The sequence below is a fragment of the Sciurus vulgaris genome, assembly GCF_902686455.1.
Source record: "Sciurus vulgaris genome assembly, chromosome: 5".
NCBI classification, from domain to species: domain Eukaryota; kingdom Metazoa; phylum Chordata; class Mammalia; order Rodentia; family Sciuridae; genus Sciurus; species Sciurus vulgaris.
Window position 1 is genome coordinate 5,848,377 of NC_136465.1, and position 17,269 is coordinate 5,865,645.

The 17,269-nt window shown below is 39.0% G+C and overlaps 2 long non-coding RNA genes across 2 annotated transcripts in view; one reads left to right on the forward strand and one right to left on the reverse strand.

Moving 5' to 3' along the window:
* LOC306660668 overlaps positions 1 to 12,761 on the forward strand; it is a 50,607-nt gene extending 37,846 nt beyond the window's left edge. The window contains exons 2-3 of the long non-coding RNA XR_013763707.1: positions 11,947 to 12,137; positions 12,629 to 12,761. This is a non-coding gene — a long non-coding RNA (uncharacterized lncRNA). The remainder of the gene's footprint in view (positions 1 to 11,946; positions 12,138 to 12,628) is intronic.
* Positions 1 to 17,269, reverse strand: part of LOC306660663 — a 781,776-nt gene that overhangs the window by 339,621 nt on the left and 424,886 nt on the right. The gene's annotated exons all lie outside the window — the stretch shown is intronic.

Below are 17,269 nucleotides of genomic sequence, written 5' to 3' on the forward strand. Positions count from 1 at the left end.
CCTGTGCATCCCATGACTCTACCCAGGGTACCTCATTTGATCATCACTGTGTCCCAGTTCCAGCCTGTTTCACTGATCACTCTGTCAATTATTTGAGCCAATTCTGTTTCCATACAGATTTAAAATCAACAAGTTTAAAATCAACAGTGTGATTTGCAATTTGATCTAAATAGCTTTTGGTGTTCATGAATTTTGTTTATGAGGTCTGAAAGATTCTTTTCTGCCATTTTATTTAATGATGCCTTAGTTGAGAGACATAAGTTTCTATGCTTCAATTTCTTAGGAGAAATGTATTTATTATGCATGATATGAAGTCCAGCTTATGTTAAAAAGACTACTTCTTTTTTGACAGAGGTCCTAATGACACTTCCTTGTATGGAAAGGTCAACAATGACCCCTGGCTGAGGGATAGCCTGAGGCTGAATCTGCTGCTCCTGGTTGCCCACAGGATTCAGGTGGGGCTTCTGAGTTCCAGGGCAGGAGCAAGGTGTGCTTCTGGCTTTGGCCTCCCCTGGGGAGTCCTTGGGGGCCCTCAGCTGGCCAAACCCTGCAGTGCTGCCAAGTGCCTTGTGGCAGGTGGGATTTACACTAGTGCTTTCTACCCTGCAAGGTGGTCTAACCCTGCCCCTGACCAGCGGTCATTCCAGCATTGTTCCAGGACTTTCCTGCTGGTGTCCCTTTCTTTCTAGGTCTCTGCGATTCCAGATGTAGAGATTTGGTCTTCTCAGAGCACTGGGGTGTGGCTACAGAGCTCAATCAACATGAAGCCGCCTGAGTACTTCATGCCCAGTGGTCTCAAACATCACAGAAAACTTACTGCGACCCCTGATCCATGACTCCTTTCAATTGTCTTCCAAAGAGAGGTAGAGCTTTTTCCAAGCTACTTCATTTTTCAATTAAAAACCATCATGAATATCTGTCAAGAAAGAGTCAAGACAATTTCGTTATTTGAGAAAGAATAAAACTGGTCATTTTTCATGAAATTTGTTTTGATCAATGAAAATTTTAATACTTTAGCGATCTTGCAAGCATGCTAGGCCTTTTACTGAAAATACATAGAAACATGCAGACCCACACACATATGCACACACATACTCAGAAAAGCATACACTTATTTCCAGAGCTCCTGTTTTCCTTGTTTTGGGAGGCCAAACCCAAGTGTACTCCCTTCACAGCCTCCCCACTGCTCTACCTGGAATTTGTATTAATGCCTGGAGTTCTCCAAAAACTCTGAACAATCCTGATAATTAAATGTGCTTCTAAGCTTAAGGTGTTTCCCAAATAGTAATTGAAGAAAGGACACCCCCAACCTCTCCAAGCAATGCATTGGCCACACCCAAACCTTGCTAATCCAATTAAGTGCTTAGAGGTGACTTGTGCCTCTGACACCAAGTGAGTAGACTAGTTATCACCTGAGGATATGGAAAAGCTTGTCCTTTGAAAACCATCTCAGAAGGAGAAGGGTCTCTGTTCCTCTTGGGGTCAGGCAGGGACACCTAGAGGCACCGATGTTGGAGATATGGGGGCAGCTTCACCCCAATGCCGAGGTCAGACTCAGATTGATGACTTTATTAAACCACCATCTTCTCCATCAAATGGAGCTGATGCTAAAGTCCACTTGGGTCCTCCTCTACCTGCAGAGTCATCAGTGTCACCTTGGGCAGATGCACACTTGATAAACAATTTGGCTCCCCTGGGGACACAGCTGGCTCCCAGGGAGAAAGTGTCTGCCTGGAGAGACCTTCTGAGGCTGCTCTGGGCTGTGGAATATGGGAAGCCCCTGCTAGGAGAGTGAAGCTCTGCAGGCCTGACACACCCTCTTCAGTAAATGCAGGAAGTGGAAGAGAGGGTATGAGTGCAGGAGCTTACAGGAACTATCAGGGTCAAGGTAAAGAAAGTATTTGGGTAAATGTACCAAGGTCAATGCCTCCAAAGTTCCACTAAGGGACACCAGATTTCACAGTGCTCTGAGACATTCCCAAGAGAATGCTTCAGGACCAGTGGAGTTCCTTTTGTTTCCTGTACTCGGGCATGACACTCAGGTGCACTTGACAACTGAACCACATTTCCAGCCTTATTTGGTATTTTACATAGAGACATGTTGTCATTGAGTTGCATAGGGTCCCACTGTTGCTCAGACTGTCTTTGGAATTGCAATCCTCCTGCCTCAGCCTCCTGATCTCCTAGGATTACAGACATGTGGCACAGTGCCTGGCTACAGTGGGATTCTTGGCATTCATGAGAGAATAGAATCTCAGGACGCCACTGAAAGGCATAGATGGAGATTTATTTAGGAAGGTACATACATATTCATGGGAGAATGGGACATCTGAATTGAGAGATGCATGGGGGTCAAGCAAGGCACATGCACTCAAGGTAGAATGTGGCCCCTCCACAGGGAGAGATAGCTACATCTTGGTGTGGGGTGTTAATACCTGAGAGTGACAGTTGTCAGGGGCTGCTCTGGACATGGAGGCAGGCTTTGGTTATACCATGTCCTGCCACCTTGGCCTCAGCTTCCACATTGCCCTCATGCTACATGGCATGGCTCAGGGCTGTAGGCTAAGGTCATGTGTCTCAGGAGTTGCAATGGCTCATGGAGCTTTCTGCATTTCTATGGCACATGGGTATTGCCTTTCAGATTCAGTGTCCCTACCTTTATTCCCATGATCCTCTCCTAGGAACAATCAGCCTACAAAGCCAGTGACCAGATTGGGCCTTGGGTATAGATCCCAAGAAGACTTGAGCAGGTTGGACCTGGTAAATAGGAACCTCCTGTGCTGTGGAATCAGTCAAACTGGAACTCCAGAGCCTGATGGGCAGATCACTTAGACCCTGACTCTGGATAATGGGATCACAAATGTCCTTTAACTGTATAAGTTGTTCAACCTGCATATAAAGGTCATTACTCTAAGCCAATTCATGAAAAATGGAGTTGATGGGCAGGTGTGTGTAATAAACTCTAATACAAATAACCTTTATTGTGCAAATGACTTCACATGTGGAAATGCTGGATGTCTTCTCTGGGATCTCAAAATTCTCAGCAGTGGCCTGATGCAGGAGTCAAGAGTCCTGATTCTAGCCCATGTAAGTGGATATCACTGTGGACAAGGATCCCTCAGCCTTGCACATTGTGGGATTTTAAAGCCACAGTGACCCATGCCTAAATTTAGTTTGAGGTTTATAAAGTTCTCCCCAAGGTGGATGTTGGCCACATACTTTGTCTTCTTAGCTATGCAAGTTCCTTTCTAAACCATGAAGTAATAACATTTCAAGAGAAGTTATACCTCAACAATGATTCTCTCTGCCTCCAACTGGAAATATCTGGTGGCTGAAAATGTGTGTTCACATTATGCTGGTATTGGAACAGTCACCAAGTCGATCTTAAAGCAGGAGGCAGAACCATCTTGATTAACCAGCTTGGCAGGACGGAGGGGCAAGCTATAAGTCTACACCCTTTGACCCCTTCCAAGTCATAGAGTACATATTTTAGAGCATAAGTAAAACATGTCAGTACATTAATCATTAATGGCTGTTGCTATGATTAAAAACTACAAAAAAAAATCATGAGATCTAGAATCATAAGCAGAAGGGGAAGTGGGTCAAAATGACCCTGGTTGAGTACAAGTTAAAGAATGATTACTAACATCTAGACTATCGTTCTCTGACAGGGTATCTTGTCCAAGAATAATGGGAACCAAAACGAGAACAATTTTACATTGTATAAGAATCGCCATTTGGTGTTGCCAAACATGCTGTGCTAAAGAATGGTTGATAGATACAGAAGTTGGGTGTTCTCATGGGAGAAACATTTCCAACATGACATGGAGTCTCAGGGAAAAATGGAGTCTGTTTGGTCATTGCCCATGTAGCCTGGCACATTAAAATTTTCTTTTTGTTTTTAGAAACAATCAAATCCTTGATTAGATATGGGGTTGTAATGGCCACACATATACATTACCTTCACTGATGAAATATGTTTTTTTTTTTTATCATCTCAAGCCTTATAACATAGTCCAAGCAAGAAGACATAAACATGAATAACAGTTTTTAGTCTTATCTTTGTAGGTTGTTGGGGTCTCTGAGTGCTTTCCATTTTTCCATAGGAGACATTTCTGTTGTTTTCACTCAGATATGATGAGTCCATGTTGTGAATAACGTCCCCTATTTTTTTATGTTTTACATTTTTAATCTTTAAATAGATTAGATCAGACGCTTGTTATCTTTTTGAAAATACCTTTAAATGTTTATATCTCAGTGTAAAAGTCACTGTTACCAAAAACTTTTGTTCAGAGAACACCAAATTGAAAAAAAAAAACTCTTCTTTAAACATTTTATTTTAAAGACTTGTATACCTGGAAGATATGAACACATTTAATATATGAAGAAGAGTAATAGCATCATCATTAGATTGATGTTTTTATATTAACCAAGTGTACCTTTCAAAGAAAAAATTTAGACTTTGTAATGTAGTATAATACTCTAAAATAGCAGTTGCAGCTTAACTAGAGCTTTACAAACAATAATCTTCTAAGACTCGTTCCTCTAGAGAATAAAACTTAACAGACATGATGTTAACAGTAAATTAATGTTTTAAGAAATACTTGTCATCCTAACATATAGAGTAAACTTTGGTTTATATCATTAAGTTAATAATTGACTCTAGGGAAGAACCTTGAATAGTTTTAACTCTTGTGTTACTTATGCATACATACAAACCTTTTAAATTTCACCCTTCATTTATACTTCTTTTAATTATTAATTATACCCTCTTGTTTACATAGATGTATTACAACTTTCTTTTGGCACATAAAGACTTTCTTATCTAGCAATTTTTCTTTTTTTTCCTTTTACTAAATAAATTTCTATATTTAGAACCTTTCAATTTTCTTTCCAATCTGTCGACCCCCTTTTTTAAAATTTAGACTTTAAAGTGACCCTTGTAAATTTCTGAATTTACATAAATTACTCCATTTTAATAAGATGAAATACTTCATATCACTTATAGTACTGTATTTGAAATGCAGTTGAAACTTTTGGACCCTATGTTTATAGAACTACACCTGTCGGGACTTTTAGTAATCTTGTTTTCAATGATGACACAAAGTAATTTTAAATCCTTTTTTATTTACCAGTTTATGAAGACCTTTTTAAATCACATGAATGAAAGGCATTTGGATTCATTCTTAAAAAAATTAATTTATGAGCTCATGTAACAATTTTGGTGCCAAACATAGGTAGACGTGACAATACACCTGTGTACATAACCATAAAACAGACAGACAGACAAAGGCCTTTTACCTTATGTAGCCATTTAAGCATATTAGATTTAGAGCTAACCCTGGTAAATTGGCCTCTGCATGGAACAGAGTGTAAAAAAATTCTTTAAAGTTGAATAAAATAGGTCTGATCAGAAAAAAGCAAATTAACTGAGGGTGCCAGATGGAAATGATGAGCTCAAAAAATAGAATTTTTAAAGCCTTCCTGGCCTCCATCCTGATGTGGTCCTGGTCATCAGAGATGAAAAGAGTTAAGAGAATGTCTAAGAACACCATGTTCCACCCTCCCTGAAGGAATTTCCAAAAGAGACAGCAAGGGAGCCCGCTTCCACTGGTCTCCTACAGAGAGCCTGCTCAAGTTGGGGTCTTGTTCTCAACCGGTTTTTCTAATCTCTTGGATAGTGGCAATCAAGATGTTACCCTGGCATTTGGGTGGACCAACTCCAATACTTGGAAGTCGTTCATGCCTGCAATTCTTTTAAGTTTTTGGAATCTTCCTAGACAAAATGATAAGGCCATTAATTAGTACTGTGGGCACCAGTTTACATTTTTTTTTCAAAACAAAATGACAGTTTTATTTCTAAAAGAAGGAAAGTAGAAACAAGGGAAAGTTATCTGAGGCTTACTATAACCGAGGGCAAGAGTCCACTTATTATTATACGACAATGTAGGTAGGTTTCATTTAGCTAAGTTTCCAATTCTCGTGAAAAGGTATGGAATCCCATCAGTACAAAATTCAGCAGATTTAGAAATAGGAAGAGCCTGAAACAATCTAGGACACTCCCAAACTATTGGTATTATTCTTGCATTAACATACATGCTGCTGACAGAAGTAAATGGTCTACAGATTATATAAGCACTCTATGAAGCAATTACAGCATCTCAGAAGGACATGCAGAATGTAAAGCTATTTGTAGATGCAAAGAGTAGGAAAAATGAACCCAAGACATAATATGCAGTAAAAGAACAAGCTGACCTCAAATTAAAAGCAACACAAAATCATGAAAATGGGGCCTCATTTTGACTTGAAGTTTCATAAGATACAAAGGTAGCTGTTTCTAGCTAACTCATGGAAAGTTTTTATATCCTCGAATGTTTCAAATGGTGAGACCAAATTTCTATGCATAAACAATTGTTTTTGGCCTTAATCTCCTTTCCCCAGGGAGGATATCACAGATTCAAGTATTTATGGGATGAAAAAAAAAAGTCTAGAGTTTCCATTCTTTTTTACACTATTGGTTATTATCAATAACTCATCCTGAAGTTTAAAATTATTACTGGACTCATGCACTAACCCCTAACATGGCACTATAATATGCTACCAAGCACTAATGCTTACAAAACTATACACATCTCAAAATGGAAGACATTGGTGGTTTTGTTTTTCTTAAACAACTTGTAACATTTGTCCACAAGTATTAAAATATACATATATATATTTCTATTGCACATATCCCGTTTTTGTTTGACTTTTCAAAGAAAAAACTGCCAGCTAACATGGATGAGCAAAAGAAAGGAAGCACAAATGCAGATTGAAGCATTTCTAAAATTAGTTTTGCCATCAAGAATGGGACCAACACAGACCAAAGAAAAATGTAAATGTATTAAATAAATACTGGGCAACTACAACTGGAATTTGCCCATGTTGTTAAATGCCATCTAATGTTAATCATGTAAGATGTGGGAACAATTCCTTTGAAAAAGATCATTAACACTGGTTCTCAGCTATAAACTGAAAAATATCTGAAGGGAGCCTGATACCTGTTCAAACAAGTAGGTTAGAGCTGGTTTCACTGGTGCTCATATCCCTTGCCCAAAAAGTTGCCAAGAAGACATGGGGAAGATAGATAAAACACCTGGAAGGTAGAACCTATCAATGATAACATTCCCAACATACCAGTGGGACCTATACATATAGGCTTTCTGTCTTTAACAATTCCAAAATACTAAAGGAAAATAACAAGAAGTGGCATGTGGGGTTACTTAAGGAAAAATCTAAGTTACCCTTTTTTTTTTTTTTTTTTTTTGAGGAGCGGGTACTGGGGATTGAACTCAGGTGCACTAGACCACTGAGCCACATCCCAGCCCTATTTTTGTATTTTATTTAGAGACAGGAGGGTCTCACTGAGTTGCTTTTGCTGAGGCTGGCTTTGAACTCGAGATCCTCCTGCCTTAGCCTCCTGAGCTGCTGGGATTACCGGCATGCACCACCATGCCCAGCTCTAAGTTACCTTTAACCAAATTATTTCTATTATGATTTCCCACTCAGTAAATGCTATTAATTTTTTTAAAATCATACATTTTATCTATACTATTTTGTGAAAAAGCAATTACATTAGAATCAAATTGGTTGACCAATCCAATCATAACAATGCTCAACATTTCCCATTTTTGGCAATTTCTATCACTCTCAATTTTTGGTAAATCTGCTCTATGTTCCTAGCATCACAGCACCCCTGGCCCTTAGCAACCATTCCAGAAAACAGATGATCCAATAATACTACCTATTCTTAATTTCATCAAATAAGTTTAAAATTCTTTCTCTACTAATAAAGTTTTTCATGCTTCTTATGAAAGATTTGACATCATACCATGATTCTGTTTGTTTGGAAGCAAGGACAGTTTTCCACTATAGTCTTCATCATATAACTGTTAAAGGGGGAAAAAAAAGATTCATATTTCTTGAGTGTTTCCAAACCCTGAATTTCTTCTCAATATATGATGAATAAACACAAGATCCATGCTTCTTATTGGAAATATTTTTCTTATTGAGGTTTTTTCCAGATCCAGAATTTCTTCTAAATCTACAAGGAAACAACCACAGGATTGGGAACATTGTTTCTGAGATAGACCCATTTACTGATGAGAAAGTCCAATTCCAACTGTGGAAATTTACCTGAGTCCCAGCCTTTTCAGTTTAACAATATACCTACCACCTAGAAAAATAAATCCAAGTACCTATCTGGGTTGAAGAAAAAGAGTTACTTATGACTTTGCAAAAAAATGGGACAATGTAATGTAAAATTCCCAAAAAGTCGAATGGTTCTACATAAGACATTTTTGTTTTTTTCTCAGGAAAAAGGAATTATATGAAAACTTCTCATTTTTTTTCTTCTTCTATTTCTCTATGTCCAAAGTTGAAGGCAGGTCATACTATAGGGTCAATCACACCTTCTTAACTAAAAACCTACTTGTGCTACTTTTCTTCCAGCTTTGGCCACAATGAAAATTAACTTTTCTCTGCTATATGACTCCACAAAAACAGGATGAATAAAACTGTAATACAGCAGCCTCTCATCTTAGGTGAACAGGTTTCCATCATGGACTCAAACTGGGTTGTTTGCTTTTACCATTTTTTCAACTAAATGTAAGCATGCATTCACAGAATTAGCTGCTATACCATCTGGTCCTTCTGAAGAAGAAAGAAAAAATTTAAAAATAGAAAATGTTCCAAGACCTTTGAAAAAAGTCAACAACAGCTTCTTTCTCCAGGAGAAAAATCCCTCCTTCATCCAAAAATGTGGATATACACATTTAAAAATATGTATTTGTACAGACTCTAGGTATATCAGATATGAAATCAATCAATCTTGATACCTTGTCTTTATGCTCCTTTATCACATCAAAGGGTTAGCTACAAAACTGAATCCTTGTTTCTGTCCAGCAAATCTATGTCACAAGATGAACCAGGATTTAGAGATGTACGTCACTTTTTAACATCTCCTTCCTTTCAAATTACAACAAATATTTGGAATTTACTGCTGGAGTCTCAAATGTGCTTATCATAATAGTGGCCAAAACTATAAGACATTTTTTTAAAAGCCCTGAAGTCATCCACACTTGCCATTTATTAGTCTTCTTGTTTGGAGTAAAAGGCAAAGAATACCATAACCTAAGCACCTGTTTCAAATTATACATCAGCCTTCGGCTTGCAAAATAATCTTTTGACAATTAAGCAAGTTGCAGAAGACCCATATCACTTGCTTTTTTCTTCCTGGAGAAGTCAGCAGGATAACTGCACCCTAAGGTCTTCCTTCTGTGTTGAATATGAAAGGTGGAACAAAAGAAAAGCAGTTTTTTCCATTCCAAACCATGAAGGTAATGTGTAGAAAGGTATCCATATTTCAGTAGGGAACGTGGCTGGATAAAAGAAGGCTGGGTTTATATACATTTTTCTTCAGGCTATAATGGCAGTCTTGTGGTTAATTAAATTAAAGAAGTTTTCCAAAGCATAGGCAGGAATTGTTCTTAACAAGGAACCGAAAGATTATGAGAAAACAGTAACCTTACAGATTATCCTTACCTAATCACAATTGTTTTAAGAATATCTAACTACATCAATGAGCTAATACAATGTTTATTTCCTTAATATCTAAACTCTATGTGGCCTAAAACTATTCTTATTACTCTCGGATAGACAAGTAATCTCATGTGACCATCTCTACTAGGTCCATCTGGTTAATATCTAAATTGCTTTGTTAAGGGCTACAGGAGGGCAGCGGTCACAGTGGTTCTCGTGGCCAAGTTATTTTACTGAATAAATTACATTGTCTTATGTAGTTCTTTTTTCCAGAACAGGGCATTGTGCACCAATGTTTATTATAGGGGTGACCTATTTTTTGTAGGAAGGAAGGAATGTTGTGAAACCTTATTCTTTTACCTTACTACCACACATAAACAAAACCATTGTTAGAATTTAACCAGCCTGTTGGAGACAAAGGCAGATCTATATCTATTTTCTCCAGAGGCTTCAGGGACTCATTGCACAGTTGCAAAATTATTTTTAACTTTGTTAGTGGTAAGGACCCATTGTCTTTCAGATTGTAGGTAATATTTTCTGGAATTTTTGTTGTATTCCCCTCGTTCCCTTAAGTAATCTGTTCAGACTGAAATGAGTAATATATTATCAGAAAAACACAGCAGAAAAAACACCATGTTCCGGAGGAAAACATCTGGCAATTCCCTTTAGGATGAGACTTTGCAAACATCCTCCAGAGGATCTTTGTCAAGCACTGGATGGAATTCCAGATGCCCCCACAGAAACCCGAATGGGTCTTTCCGCTGACTGAGCAAGCAGAATCCCATCCGATAGCCCCAGTGCCCATGGATAGAGGCTCACCTTCCATTTACCTGCATGCAACATTGAACTCCAAATTGGTGAGTTCCCCTTAGGCAGGTCCCCTGACCACTTAAACACATCTTGGCTGATCTGAGTAGCGGCCATTAAATCCGGTGCTCTCAAGACTGCCGAGGTGTGGGGGTGCCTCCTTGGACCCTATAGTTGGTCCTAGTTGCTGGGTGGATTCCTGATTTTATGGTGCTGAGATTCTTTCTCAGGGTTTGAGGCTCATCTCATATTTTTTTCGTCTTGCTCAAAATCCTGGCCAGGTCCTCAAACTCTCTCAGCTAATGCCTGGTAGACACTGGTACTGGTGATGACCAGACCTGTGTACTAACCTTCTCATTGCCTAGCACATGGTTGTGGGGCGCCATTAATCACTATCTAGGTGGGTCTCAGTCTTCACCATGGGATCTAGGACTTCCACCCCAGCAAACTTGCCCCTGAGATGTTTATTAAACCATCTCAAACACCTTCACCTGTTCCCTGAATTAGAGCTAAACTGTCCTTTAGATAGTAAGTCAGAATGGTCTATTTATGACACCCTAAATTCTAGCTTTATACTAGGTATAATTATATGCATAATTATACTAGTTAGAATTAAGTATGTGGGCAACCTGGTGAATGGAAAGAGACTTTTCCCCTTTATGTTTTTCCTTTCTTTCATGCTAAACCTAATCTCTGCTCTCCTCAAAAATCTGAACACATTCTCTTGGCTTATTCCTTATTTTCAAGTTTTTCTTTCTCGATGGCTCTCCCTGCAGGCTCAAGCCTTCCAAACCTATTAGCCCCTTTCAGATTCAGATCTCAGTCAAGGGTTACATTGAAATGTAAATGAAGAAAGACGCAGTAGGAGACCAGATTCAAACCCAAGGGAAAGAAAGTGTCCATTTTAAATTTCTCCTGGGCAACAACTCAGAATACTTTTCTCCCTTTCAACTTTTCTCTCCTTCTCATTTTCTCATGGTTTAATTAATAACCATTATCATTTTTCTTCTAGGAAATGCTGTATTTTTGAGCTCACAATTTTGATCCTACATACCTAGGTTAATGATTCTTGATCAGTTCTTTTTATCCAACTCTAGAGTTATTTTTGAACATCCATTACATTGCAATGGAGATAAATATTACAAGGCCTTGGCTTTTGTGTTACATACAAGCGTGCATAAAAATTAAAAATTTTAAAATGGATCCAAATATTTTTAATTCATGTGATTTAAAGAGGTTCAATTTAAATTGGGTAAACTAATAAAAGTAAAAGGTCCTTAAAATTAACTCACAAGTCTCTAAGTGGTCAAACTAATAAAATATTAATGTTTATAAAATGTCTAACATCAATTTTTCTAGGACTTTTTTTCAACAGGAAAGAGATGGCAAATACTGTTGGTACACTTGTCTTATATCTAGGTTTTTCTACAATAAGATGAGTGATTACTCAAATGTGTTTATTAGAGACATCTGATTAATTTATAAAGCTATTCCATGGAGTAACATACTAAAAAACATTATTCTTTGCATATTAAATGTGTTTGTATTTTCCAGGTAAAGGTGTTCATATTTTCCAGGTATACAAGCCTTTAAAGGAGAAAATTTATCAAGCTGCTGTTCTCCAAATTAAACTTGTCTGTAATGGTAAACCTATCATTTAATGTTCTATTATAGGACCTGTCATCAATCAGGTATATGTAAAATAACTTTTATGAAAGAGTGTAATGTGCAGTAGCAAAAATGGGACAAAAGTGACTGAAATTGGGGTCTCTGATGACCTCATGGCTGTGGCATGCCTGGTGCCTGGGAGTGCTCCTGTGAAGGGCACAAGATGCCTAACTGCTGTGGCAGTACACTGATCACAGGCACACAGTTCTTGGGCAGGAAGGAATTCTTTTGCTGTATAACCAGTGTTTCATCAGCTCCCTTTTCTGGTTCCTGCCCACCTTACAGTAACTTTGGAACCTAACATTGCACACATATAAAGATTGCTGACATAACACTTTAGATCCACATTTCCATCAGAGAACAGAGCTCCATCTGATCTCAGCTTAATCTTCAAAATCTGTGTTTATATACTCCTTTGCCCCTCACTGAAAAGCCCCACATTACTTGAGATAAGGCTCTGCCTCCACCCTGCTACACATTACAATGGCTCCAAAGTAAGCCTGACTTTAACTCATTTAAAGTTGTGTTCAAAAGTCTGATGTTTGTTGTACTGTGATCTCAAACAGGAACTCAGCCAAAATTCAAGACAGCTATTGCACAAACTGAATGTTTTACTGTTGATGATTCCATTTTGTATTTTCCTTGTAAACTCTAATTGTTGCCTGATCAATATTTTGCAGAAGTACTGCTTCAAGAGCGAACACCGTAAATTAACTTGGAATAGTAAGCCATCACCTACAGAACAGATAATGTAAACCCCAATTAGATAAAAGGGGGTAAATAACTGTAAAGTTATAGACATTAAAGCTAAAGCCCAGTACTCTTACTTTATGACTGGTGAGACTGACTTGCTTGATGGTTAAGATCAAACTTAGAGATTGAATACAGAGGTCAAGAAAAGTCTATATTTGGGTCTTGCCCTCAAAGTCAGCCTGAACCCAGGGAACAAGAGGACTTCTCCAAGGAGCTTTGCAACTCTGGGTCACACAACCTCCTGACCAAGGAGATTGATGAGGCTGCTAGAGGAAAAGCCACTCAGTGCATCTGCTGCAGAGGAGGGTCATGGAAAAAGGGAGACATCCCAGGTGCTTTCAAGGAAAGCCACCTCATTGAGAAGACCCTGCCTAATGGCATTAATGGAGCTAAGAAGCAGCTCTTAAGTTCTCTATGAGTGACCCCTGTGGGAACTCAGCTGACTCTTTAACAGACAGGAACAGGTCACTTTGACCAGCTTGATCTTAAACACCTAGCAAAGCAGTTAAACCCAAAATATAGTCATTCTTGGGCATTTAAAAATAATAATAACTACCAAGAGAAACTGCCAGAGTCAGAAGTTTTTAGTTTAAGTTTAAGGCCTACAGACAGAGGTAGGCTTAATCTATGTTTGCTAGTATCTCTACTGAATGTTGTATTTACATTCCTGATAACCTAGACAATGTTAAAGCTCCCAAATAAAGGCCTGTCCTCTCCAGCCTTTGCTAGGCCTTGCTATGGGAACAACTTCTCAGTTCTTCCACCCCCCTGGTGAGGAATTATTGACTTCTGTCATCTTTATAATATGCATTAGCATGTTCCAGATCCTGCAACATTTATATTGTATCAATCTCATTTCAGTACTCATGTCTTTTTGTTCTTCTCTCATAGAAGCACCCCTCCCCAAAAGCCTTTACAGCCTGCTCTCCCCCAACTGGACTTCTACCATGAACCCCTCAATTGACCCTATATCTAAAAAGGAAACTCCAAACTGCTTGCCCCATGCTGCCCACTTCCAGCTCGAAGAAGCCAGATAGGTCATCACCTCTTTTCCCTTCAGCAGTGAAGGAGTTCCTAGTATTAGAGAGGTAAATGAAGTCAGAATTGGGGCCAGGCAGTTAGTGTAGAAATAGGGGATCATTCAGATCGAGGAAATGAAGTCCATGAAAATCATCTGCCTTTGGAAGCCTGGAAGGAGAATGAACTTTTTACATCTCACCAGCAAAACCAACCCCAGTCACCTAGGTAGGAAGGAGAGAGAAGGCTTCAAAAAGAACTGGAGAGCAAGATTATTTTATTTTTTATAAAAAAAGAAATGAGGGAATGTAAGTTATAAAGCCGCCTGCCTCTCCCATTACAGGAATTTCCCGCCTCCCAACCACTTGTCAATCTGTGCTCCGCTCGCCTGTTCCGTTACAGGAATTTCTATCCTCCCCATCACCTGTCAGTCTGCGCTCTGCCTGCCTCTTACATTACAGGAATTTCCGGCTTTGCTGCCGCCATCTTCCTGCCTCCCACGTTATGTCCTAACATGCTATTGGTTATCAGTCAGCCTGCAAGAATTCTCCTCCATGATTGGTTCCTTTCAGCCTGGGAGATTCCAATATCTGGGAGAAGCCATACGCCATCTTTCTCTTTCGCCCCTTCTTTTCTCCCTGAGCAGACCACATAAATAAGGTCCCTTGTGTGAGATCTCGTGTCTGCAAAGCATTTTTCTGGGAGCTATTGGTGAGCCACAACTGCCCCTAACATCTGGTGCTGCATTTTTGCATTTTTTATTTTTCCTAACAACTAACATCTAGACTATTGTTCTCTGACAGGGTATATTGTCCAAGAAAAATGGGAACCAAAAACAGAACAATTTTACGTTGTAAAAGAATTGCCATTTGCTGTTGCCAAACACGCTATGGTAAGCAATTGTTGATGGGTACAGAGGTGGAGAGTTCCCATGGGAGAAGCTTTTCCAACATGATGTGGATTCTCAGGGAAAAATGGAGTCTGTTTGAACTTTGCCCATATAGCCTGGTCCATACCATTCACAAAACTCAAATTTATGCATACTGCGCATTTAACAATATGCATTACTCTGTTTCCCATTGTACCTCAATAAAGGTACAAAATTCTGGAGGTGGAGATAAAGCTTCCTTTTAGGACAGGGTGTTTTGGGGTGTAGCTTAAGAACAGACCAATCACCACTGAGAAGTCCAAATTTGAGAGTCTTTATTAGCTTGCTGGCTGACTGTCTCACATGATGCCCCAATAATTGCTGTTGGGAAAACAGGCCCAATCATAGGGTGCAGGAGTTTTTATACAGAAATCAGTACATTAGCCATAAGTGTCTATTGCTATGATTTAAAATTAGAAACTAACATCCTGAAATCTGAAATCATTAGCAGAGGGGAAGTGGGTCAAAATGACCTTCCTTAGGTACAAACAAAAGCACGGTTACTGACATCTAAATGGTGACTGTTGACATCATTGTTAACAAGGTGTATTGTCTAGGAAAAATAGGAATCCAAAAGAGAACATTTTTCATTATATAAGAATTGTCATTTGATATTGCTAAACATGTCATACAAAGTAACGAAGATGGGTACAGAGGCAGACGTTCCCATGGGAGAAGCTACGCAACCATTTCTGGGTACAGAGATGGGACCTTCCATGGGAGAAGCACTTTCTACATAACATGGGTTCCCAAAGCAAAATGGAGTCATTGCACATATAACCTGGCCTATAACACTTCCAAAGAGCCAAGTCTGTCAACCTGTCACTTTCTCCAGTGTTTTTATGTACATAATCAAACCATTGATTCATAATTAGTATAGAGGTGATTGTAGTGATACCTAACACCATTAGTTTAGCAGATTGTATTCTATCTTTAACATATTTTGGGGAAAAGTTTATCATGTATGGGCTGATTAAAAGCCCTAGCATAACTATGATGAGAGGTCCTGCCATCACAGTTATTAGAGAGATTGGTGCCAATTTCCCTTAGATTTTTGGCTTTCCTCCCTCTCCTTGAGCCTTTCTCTAAGCAAAGATAAACTATGATGAATGACACCTCAGTGGTTAATATAGGAATTGCAGGTTTCCCTTATGGCTATACATATTCCTCCTTGTTTTATAAACAACAAACCTAACCCTCTTCTGTTTTGGGGAAACTACTTCAGCAAGTTAATGAAGGTAATTTTGTAAGGGGCTCACAGAGTTTTCTAATTCACTTAAGTCCAGATCTCTTTGTCTACTTCAGGTTTTAAATTTTGGCTTACTGTAAAAAGTGCAGAGGTCCCTACAGCTGAGGAGCTGGCTATACTTATTCCCACCCAGAGGGGAACTAAGGCAGAGGCCACTCCTTTGGATATTAGCCCCATACATTCCTTTCCTCCCTCCCCATCATAATAGTACACCTGGGAAATGATGTGAACAATAACAGAGAATTCATCCTATTTGGTAATCTCAAGAAGTTGAAGGGCTAGGCATGAAGTTATGGCTGATATACATGCAAACTGTGTTCCCTCAGGGGCCACGAGATGTTTGTCATATGGGCCTGAGGAAGTCCCAAGTATTAGTTGAGTTGCAAGAATAAGCAAGAGAGAAAATATGATTAACATTTTTTCAGTCTTATCTTTGGAGGGTGGTTGGGTTCTCTGAGGGCTGTCCATTTTTTGGTGTCTTGACTCAGATGTGATGAGTCCATGCTGTGAGCAAGGTTCCCTCCTTTTAAGGTGGGTGTTTGTCCTTTGTTCTGGAACCATTTGACATAGATGTAGTGTCCTGGCTAGAATGGGTGTTGGAAATTAGTGGTCTCTTTGGGTTGGTTCTCTTGTAAGTTGAACCTGTTGGAGAGACTTAACAACAGGTTGGAAGAGGAACAGGTTCATGGTAAGCATTAAGGAAGAGTTCTGGAAGCATTAAGATTTGAATTTCTCAGAGGACCTTTGCCTCCAACTTTCTGGACCCAAACTGGCCTTTATTTTTGTGATTCAACCCAATTACCTATGTATATTGACTGTCTTTTAATTTTTTTTTATCATTACCCCTCTAATTTTAGGGACTTCTTACTGCCTAACGGCAAAAGGGCGATGACAGCTCTTACTGCTTCAAGCTGAGAGGGGGTGATGTGGGGTGGGGCAAGGAGTTTGTAGTCCCTTTTTAGAAACTGAGTCTTTTGAGGGGTGAAAGTCCAGTGCTATAAAATAAAGAAAAAAAAAGGGTACAAAATAAATAGCCTCTGAAAAATGTCAATGAATATCATGAGGATGATAGAAATAAATAATATCGTACCAGGAGGGGGAAGAGCTGAAACGTTGTTCCATAACAAGGCCTAACAAACCCAACAAAGCCTAACAAGGCTGGAGATGATAAGGCTTTTATTTGAAAATCTTTAACATTGTAGGACTTATCAGGAATGTAAACACAACATTTAGTTAAGATACCTAATGTCACCTGATTTTTGTAAAAT